Source organism: Oratosquilla oratoria, chromosome 36 (genome assembly GCF_046742065.1).
Source record: "Oratosquilla oratoria isolate Oo_2021 chromosome 36, ASM4674206v1, whole genome shotgun sequence".
NCBI classification, from domain to species: Eukaryota; Metazoa; Arthropoda; class Malacostraca; order Stomatopoda; family Squillidae; genus Oratosquilla; species Oratosquilla oratoria.
In genome coordinates, this window is record NC_134812.1 from 45284396 (window position 1) to 45293295 (window position 8900).

Here is an 8900-nt window from a genome sequence, read left to right on the forward strand (position 1 = left end):
TCCTTGAGGGACGTGCGTATACCGAGGAGGACCATTGGAAGCACCGTAGACCAGTTGGCGCGGTCGCATGCTGTTGCTGCAAGTGAAGCCTTGGGTTGTCGGTGGAAGCGTTTGACGAGTCCGTTGGATTGAGGATGGTAGCTTGCTGTTCTGAAACGTCGGATACCTAGCAAAGACATAACCTTGTTCCATAGATTGGATTCAAATTGGCTACCACGGTCGGATGTGAGGCTGAGTGGTGTACCGAATCTTGAAATCCAGGTAGTTATAAAAGCTTTGGCTACTGTATCTGTGCTTATGTCAGTAAGCGGGATTGCTTCGGGCCAGCGTGTAAAACGGTCTACACAAGTAAGAATATACCTGAAGCTGTCGGAGAAGGGAAGCGGTCCGACGATGTCGATGTGGACGTGCTCGAGTCGAGTGGAGACTGGGCGAAAGGTACCTGGAGGGGAGATGGTGTGGCGTGTGACCTTGGAAGCTTGGCATTTGACGCAGGTGCGGGTCCAGTGACGAACGTCTTTGGCGATTCCACTCCAGATGAAGCGTGACATCATGTGCTGCGAAGCTCGAATACCTGGGTGGGAGAGGTCATGTAAATGGCGGAACAAGGGATACCTGTGGTTCTCGGGCAAGTAGGGACGGATGGTGTCCGTGGATACATCGGTGTAGAGCTGAGTGTTGGTTCCAGGGAGCTGTACCTTCTTGATCTGCAACGCGGGGTTTTCCATCAATCGCTGCAGCTCGGTATCACTAGCTTGGTCTGCAGCGATAGCGGCGTAGTCGATGAGAGAGGTAGAGACTGCAGATATGTTGCGCGAGAGTGTGTCGGCAGGACAGTTATCTTCACCTCGAACGTAACGAATATCTGTGGTGAATTGGGAGATGAAAACTATGTGTCGTAGTTGTCTAGGGGAGTATGTTGTTTTGTTATGGATGAATGTTGCTGTGATTGGTTTGTGGTCGGTGTATATGTGGAATTGTCGCCCTTCAATGAAATACCTGAACCTGTTGACAGCCTTGTAGATGGCTAGGAGTTTCTTGTCGAAGGCGCTGTATTTCTTCTCGCCATTGTTGAGCTTCTTTGAGAAGAAGGCGATGGGTTTCCAGGCGTCGTTGATGTATTGTTGCAGAACTGCGCCGACACCTGTGTCTGAAGCATCTGTCGAGATGGAAGTGATAGTATCAGGAATATGGAAACTAAGGGCGGTAGCATTCCCGAGTGCTTCTTTGGCTGCCATGAAAGCTGCATCAGTTTCGGCGTCCCAGTTGAGTACGATGGAACGTCCCCTCTTGCATGGCTTGATCATGGAGTAGAGCGGTTGGAGCAGTTGAGCGCAGTCTGGAATGAAACGATTATAAAAGTTTAACATACCAAGGAATTGCTTGAGTTGGCGCTGTGTTGTAGGTTTCGGAAAACTCTGGATGGCGTCGCAGCGGGATGAGACAGGGGTGACGCCTGAAGGTGTGACGGTGTGTCCTAGAAAGTTGATGGATGAAACACCGAACTCAGATTTCTCGAGATTGATGTGGATGCCGTAGTCTTGTAGTCGGGTAAAGACTTGCTTCAGATGGTCTTGGTGTGTGGCTTCGTCAGGGCTGGCGATGAGCACATCGTCGATGTAGGTGAAGCAAAAAGGCAGGCCTCGTAGGACTTCGTCCATGAATCTCTGGAAAGTTTGGGCAGAGTTCTTGAGGCCGAAGGGCATTCGAACGTATTCGAACAAGCCAAAAGGTGTTGTGACAGCTGTTTTGGGGATGTCCGGCGGGTTGACTGGAATATGATGGAAGGCTTTTACAAGATCGATCCGGGAGTATAGGCGAGTTCCTGCAAGGTTTGAGGAAAACTCCTGTATGTTGGGAACTGGGTACCTATCCATCACAGTTCGCGAGTTGAGGGCGCGGTAGTCACCGCATGGTCTGATGTCACCGTTGCTTTTGGGGACGATGTGGAGAGCTGACGACCAGTTGCTTGAACTTGGACGAATGATACATTGACGCATGAGGGCTTCCAGTTCTGCCTTGGCTAGCTTGAGGCGTTCCGGAGCCAGACGACGGGCTTTGGCGTAGACTGGAGGTCCCGTAGTCTCTATGTGGTGCACTAAGTGGTGTTTCACAGTCGTGGTCGTGGAGTAAGGTTGTGTTAAGGCAGGAAAGTTCCTGAGGAGAGAAGCAAACTTGTTATCGGCACTGATGGTTGAAAGCTGGCTACTTACTCCGGTTGTTGGCCTGGCGTTGGATGACATCGATGTAAGGGGGTCGTGGAGCTTGCGATTTTTAATATCGATCAGGAGATCGAAGTGGGTCAAAAAATCGGCGCCAAGGATTGGTTGGGAAACTGCTGCAACGTAGAAGGTCCACTCAAAGGATCGGCGAAGGTTGAGTTCTAGCTGAAGTGTCTTCCTCTTGAAAACGGGTATCTTGGTGCCGTTGGCTGCGTAGAGGTAAGACATCGGCGGCAGTGATTGCTGGGTTGCTGTGGCAGGCAGGACACTGACTTCAGCTCCGGTATCGATGAGGTATGTGGTGTTGGAGAGTGGATCAAATACGAAGAAGAGTTTCGATGTATGTTGGCGAACGCTGTGCGCCGTTAGCGTTCGCCCATCTTGTTTAACGGTGCCGGTGAGAAGGTGCACGGCTGTGTACATTTCCTCGCATCTTGTCCAAAGCGATGATGGTAGAAGCAGACGCCTGATGTTTGCTTGGGTCTTCCTCTGGATGTAGACCTGGAGCGGTTGCGGTAGTATCTTGGTGACGGGGGTCGTTGTTGAAGATTGGCAACCTGCTCTTGGAGGGCGCTAACCTGGAGGGTGAGTTTGGAGACTAGCTCGGTTAACGCCTGAGTTGCGGACTGGTCGGCGAGGTTAGCGATGGTAGGGCGCGCAACTGGTACCGAAGCCATGAACTCATCAGCGAGCGTGGCTAGCTCGTCGAGCGAGAGCTTGTTCTTGGCGTTGAAGAGGTTGCCTTGGATGGTTGTTGGTAGGCGCTGGTAGAATAGGTGGCGCAAGATGGAGGTGTCGAATGTTGCGTATTTGTCTCCGAGCAATCGCTTCATGCTTCGCAGCAAGTCGGATGGTTTCTCATTTCCAAGTTCTTCTCTCGAGAGGAGCTCCTGCAGGCGTGTAGCTTCGGAAGACTCAAGGCGGTCCAGAACGGCTTTCTTCAAATCCTCGTATGGGGTACCGGATGTAGGTGCCTTGGAGATGGTGTCTGAAACTTGGAGGAGTACGTCAGGTGGTAAGAGGCCACAAGCATGTGAAAACTTCTTAAGGCTGGTGGTAATGCGGTTTGCCGTAAAGTTACACTCGAGGATTGTGAACCATATTGTTGGGTCGCGGTTGGAAAAAGGGGGTGCGCGGAATGCACTTACTTCCTGTTGTTGATCGTCCGTCATGCTTACGTGATTAGTATGCAGCGATGTTCGTGGGCAGCTGGGTTGGTCAGAGCAGTCCGGGTTGGCGGGGTTGGGCAGGCTGGGTCAACGGGCAGGACAACCCGGGACAGCGGGCGGGGCTGGGCAAGCTGGTGCGGCAAGCAGGCCGGAGCGGTGATGCTGGGCTGGGCAGCCAAGCCGGGACGGCGGGACGGGGCTGGTGCGGCGTGCAGGCCGGGCGGGTGGAGCCGGGCTGGACGAGCAGGCTGGGCGGCAGGGGCGTCGAGAGTCCACGGCTGGCGACTGAAGTCCAGGGCTGGCGGCTGAAGTCCAGGGCTGGCGGTTGAAGTCCAGGGCAGGCGGCAGGGGCGTCGAGAGTCCACAGCTGGCAGCTGAGGCGGCGGAAGTCCAGGGCTGGCGGTCGGTCACTCCAGGGTTACCAATTGTAGTGGTTGCTCAATTGTCCTTGTTAGAAGCGGTCAGCCTGAAACGAGTTGCAGGGACAAGGTATGGGAAGTTTTTTATAGTGGGGAGTAAGAAAACACCATTTAGTTTGCCGTGGTATGGTTCCCTTAGGCACATTTGGAATGAATGCTTGCGCACTCTGTGCCGACGGCAAGCAATGTTCTCATCGGAAGGCACCCGTAAGATCAAAAGATCACCGCGGTTTATTTACCCTTATGCACCCTTGGGATAAACACTGCCGTGTTCAGTGCAAACAGCTTGGTACTCTTCCTTAAAGAAGCTAGGTTATTTAAAGTCCCATGACTGATCTGTTTATTAAAAATGGCGATGATACTTTGTACAGAAATGTTGGCGAAATTCTAGATTCTTTGTCTTTAGTATACAATTATTCAAAATATATTTACAATATATAAATATCCTTTTTACAGGATGCAGAGGGATATGTTTTATTTTATTTATATAATGAATTAAGTTATTATAATGAACATTGTTATTATATTAATTAAAATTAGTCGAACGCATGTTTAGTCGAACGCATGTTCTAAGGGGTGACTATTGTTTATCCCGTACTCGGCGATCACAAGTCCTGAAGGGGTAATTACACGTGTTGGCTACAGAACACTACAAGGTAAATAAGATTCTAGGACTGATGGTGCGATCTTTTGATTTTAAAAGACCAGCTGTCATGAACAAGCTTTAGAAAACGTTAGTTAGTCCACACTTGGAATAAGCTTGTATCCGTATGGTCACCGAATCTCATTAAAGGCATTGACAGAAATATAAAAAATGAATCATACGAAAATCGACTGAAGTCCCGTCCACACGGAGCATCACACATCAGCGACTTCATGCAGTCGTGGTGTTGAAAACATGACACTAGCGTCCAGACGGGCTGCATCACTGCGAATACCCTTGCGCGAGCAACCACGTCTCAGACATCATTTGGCTTTCACGGGAGGAGGATGTCTGCCGACGCTCTACTCTGCCAAGAAACTCTACCGTGGGGTATAATTGCTGTGTGTGCAGCTAGAAAAAAAAATGAAAAAGAAACGTCGGACTTTGTGATGCAAACAGTGGCTTTCTCTGTAAAATATTTGTAAAGCTCAGGCAAAAAATTGAAAAAGAAACGTCGGACTTTGTGATGCAAACAGTGGATTTAGTAAAATATTTTTAAAGCTCAGGCAAAAAATCAGACAGACTTTGAAAATTATATGCGAATGCTATTCCATGCATTTCATGAATTGCTGAAAAAGATACATCCATGTATTAGCAAGCCGGACACCGGCATCCGTGACAGCATACCAACTGGTGCTCGCCTTGAAGCAACACTTTGCTTCCTTGCCGCTGGAGGATCCTACACAGGTCTCCAGTATTTCACTAGAATTTCAAGACAGAGCCTCAGTCTGATCATCCCTGAAACATGTGCAGCCATATATAATGTCTTAAGGGAGGATTATCTTAAGGTGAGTTTCATAGGATGGGTACAAAGTACAGTGATAGTTTTCATTTCTTTATTATTTTTACACATTTCTATATATCACATGAACAATAAAAGCATGTTCATAGTAGCTATGTAAAATTGTGCTTTGTATGGCAATATGCTGTAACCTAAGTACCTTTTCATGCCAGGAATTTGTCCGAACATTCTACTTGCAATATCTGATGTTCCCTATTAAGATCTTCCATGTCACCCATACTTATAGCATCAAATATTAGCTTTTTGGCTAATTTCCGCTGGTCTTCACTCATATTCTAAGTCCATTATATACTAACTTTGCTACACTGTCCAGATATGGATCTACATCCACATGACTGGGAAGGGATGAGACTTTACTTAGAGCAATTTCCAAAACTTTATCAGTTTGGTCAACTGCCTTCCTCTTCTTTGAAGTCCCACTTGAACTACGTGCAGAGAAGTGGGAAGACGACGGCGAGGGGTTAACTGAAGATGCAGATGTCAAGCTGGGTGCAGGTTGATGACAGAGAGTGGAGTGGCCAATGATGAGTCATCGTTGGTCTCCTCATTCCTTGGCAGAGTTGCCAATTCACCTATCTGTGGAGATTTTTTTTTTTTCTATCAAGGTTATTAATAATTTACCTATATTTACAAGGAAAGGACGAATTTTATTCATTTATTTATTTATTCTCTTTTTTTTTCTTCTTTTTTTTTTTTTTTTTTTTACATTTTCTTTACAGATGCCAACACTCCTGACGAGAGGAAGGCAGTGGCGAAATGCTTCGAAAAGTGGAATTTCCCGCACTGTGTTGGAGCGGTAGATGGGAAACATCGCAATACGGCCTCCAGAAGAGAGTGGTTCCTACTACTTCAACTACAATGGTTCGCACAGTATAGTTTTCATGGCTGTAGTGAACGCAAATTACGAGTTCCTCTATGTAGACGTTGGAACAAATGGGAGAGTTTCGGATGGTGGTGTGTGGGTAAACTCGAGCCTGTGTGCGCGCCTGCAACAAGGAACAATAGGTCTTCCTGAAGATGAGCAGCTGAGTGACAGCCACAAAATACTGTCATACGTCTTCGTTGGTGATGATGCCTTCCCACTCAAGAGGCACTTTTAAGCATCAAAATAATGAACAAAGAATTTTTTCCTACAGGCTTTCAAGAGCGCGCCGAGTTGTTGAAAAGGCATGTGGCATTATGGCAAATAAATTTCGTGTTCTCCTGAGTGCAATAAATTTGTCCCCTCAAAAGGTGGAGAATATTGTTCTTGCCTTCACGGCCCTGCATAATTTCTTGCACAGGGAACACACATCAACCTATACACCTGTGGGTAGCTTCGACAATGAGAATATTGATGATGGAGTAGTAACACCAGGGGCATGGCGTGATAACAGGCAGCTTCTGCTTTTGGACCGATTACAGAGACATCCGACAAAAGAGGCACAAGACATCAGGAAAGAGTTTATGGACTACTTCAATGAGGAAAGAGCTGTTCCTTGGCAACAACGTATGTGTGGAATATACTAGAGAGAGAGAGAGAGAGAGAGAGAGAGAGAGAGAGAGAGAGAGAGAGAGAGAGAGAGAGAGAGAGAGAGAGAGAGAGAGAGATTAAAATATTTATTAGGGATATTTTAATTTGTATACAAAGTTGAATTATGCTGATGTACTTATAATAAAACTATGAACTTACTTGTTGTGTGTTTCCTCCGCTATCTAAGTTGTAAGTCGATGCACGTACATAGTCACCCCCCTAGAGAGAGAGAGAGAGAGAGAGAGAGAGAGAGAGAGAGAGAGAGAGAGAGAGAGAGAGAGAGAGAGAGAGAGAGAGAATAATAATTTGTTTGGCATATACATCTTTAGTATATAAATTATGGTCATGCTTATGTACACACATTTGAATTATCAACTAACTTGTTGAAGGTTTTCAGTAGTTTCTACATCTAAACTGGAAGCAGAGGCACGTATGATTTCTCCCTCAACAAGGAAAAGTAAATCATTAAAGCACCACAGTTTTGGAGTGTATATATCTTTCGTGCCAGCACCAGACTTCTTTGATGCATTGATGGCAGTCATTTCCCGAAACTGTGTTTTCAGTTAAGGGAGTTTTTTGGTAATGTCTTCATTCCGCACATTACATTTTGTTAAAGAATATAAGTCAGCTTTTAGAGTTTCGATGCTTGTACTTTTTATATTTCTTATCTTATATTCTTTGCACTTGATATTCCAAATGGCTGTGTGCTGCTTTAGTAGCTCGATGAAATGTAATGTAATAGTCTTCGTCCACTCGAACGGCTTTGCGGAAGTTGCTTGTGCCATTGTATGAAAATAGAAGAGCGAAGCAGAGCGTGTGGTTCCTCTCCCTTTAACTGTCATTGACACACTGCTCAGCAATTTGAAATGGCTTCGCCCCATGACTGCTTTCATGATGCTACGACGAATTGAAAGTCAATTTTTTCAACTCATCGCTTCAATACATAGCGCATCAAAATGCTTCGTGTGGGCGGGGCCTAAAGCATATGAACCTATTTTCCCTGGAAAAGCGTATACTCGGGTGATTTGATAAAGGTCTTTAAGATTCTAAATGGAACTGATATCAAAAGTGACATAATCTTCATACTGAATGCGAATAAATAGATAAATAAATAAATAAATAAGTAAATGAATAAATGAATAAATAAGTAAATAAATAGATCAATAAACAGATAGATAACAAATAGATAAATAAATGATAAGAAGGAAGTAGATTTAATTTGGAAGTGGATAGAAACAACTTCACCAACCGTGAAGTAAGTGAATGGAATAGACTTCCTGTAGAGTTAGTGCAATGTAGTACATTTCGAAGTTTTAAAATTCATTTAGATAAACACCTAAACTATATGCTGCAATGCCTATCATTTATTATTCTTTATCTGTTTGTTTTTATTACTTATTCATTTATTATTTATCATGAATTATTATTATTTTTCTGTTTGTTTAATATTTGCCATTATCTATTTATTTGTTTTATTCATTTATCTACTTTTCCCGCATCCGACCTAGTTATGGACCAAAAGATCTCCTGTTGGCATGCTTTTCTTTTGTAGTATAACAGGATCATTTACACTAGATGTAACCACAAGAGTTCATGCGTTCTGAAAAGTAGCGAGTGGATAGGGCATCTCTGATTAGCTGAAAATAACAGGTGTGAACCGGGATCATGTGTTTCAAAGATTAGCTTCCCTTACCTTTCCTTTTCTTTCCTTTCACTTTCCTTTTCCTTTCTCGTGTTCCTCCTCTTTCTTCCCGTCATTTCCCCCTCCCTCTCTTTCCCCTTCCTTCACTTTCTTCCTTCCTCCTCCTATTTTCTATTTCCTAGATCCTAGCTTCCCTTTGCTCTCGCTCTCCTTCACCTTGTGTTTGTACTCATTCCCCATTTTACCTTCTAGTCCTTTCCTCTTCCCTGTCTTCCTGTATTTCCCTCTTCCTGTATTTCCCTCTTCCTGTCTTTCCCTCTTCCCTTCCCTCTTCCCTCCCTCCCCCCACACCTCGTCCCCCGTTCTATTCTTCCTTCCTTCCCCTCTCCTTCGCACTCCTCTCCTGCAGTGCCAGAAGCTGCGAAAGTCC

At 45.5% G+C, this 8900-nt stretch overlaps 1 long non-coding RNA gene and 1 pseudogene across 1 annotated transcript in view; one reads left to right on the forward strand and one right to left on the reverse strand.

The window, feature by feature from the left end:
• LOC143019239 (uncharacterized) overlaps nt 1-6834 on the forward strand; it is a 34003-nt gene extending 27169 nt beyond the window's left edge. Inside the window, exon 3 of the long non-coding RNA XR_012965812.1 lies at nt 6035-6834. This is a non-coding gene — a long non-coding RNA (uncharacterized LOC143019239). The remainder of the gene's footprint in view (nt 1-6034) is intronic.
• LOC143019238 (uncharacterized) lies at nt 5459-7613 on the reverse strand (annotated as a pseudogene).
• Between the last annotated feature and the right edge of the window lie 1287 nt (nt 7614-8900).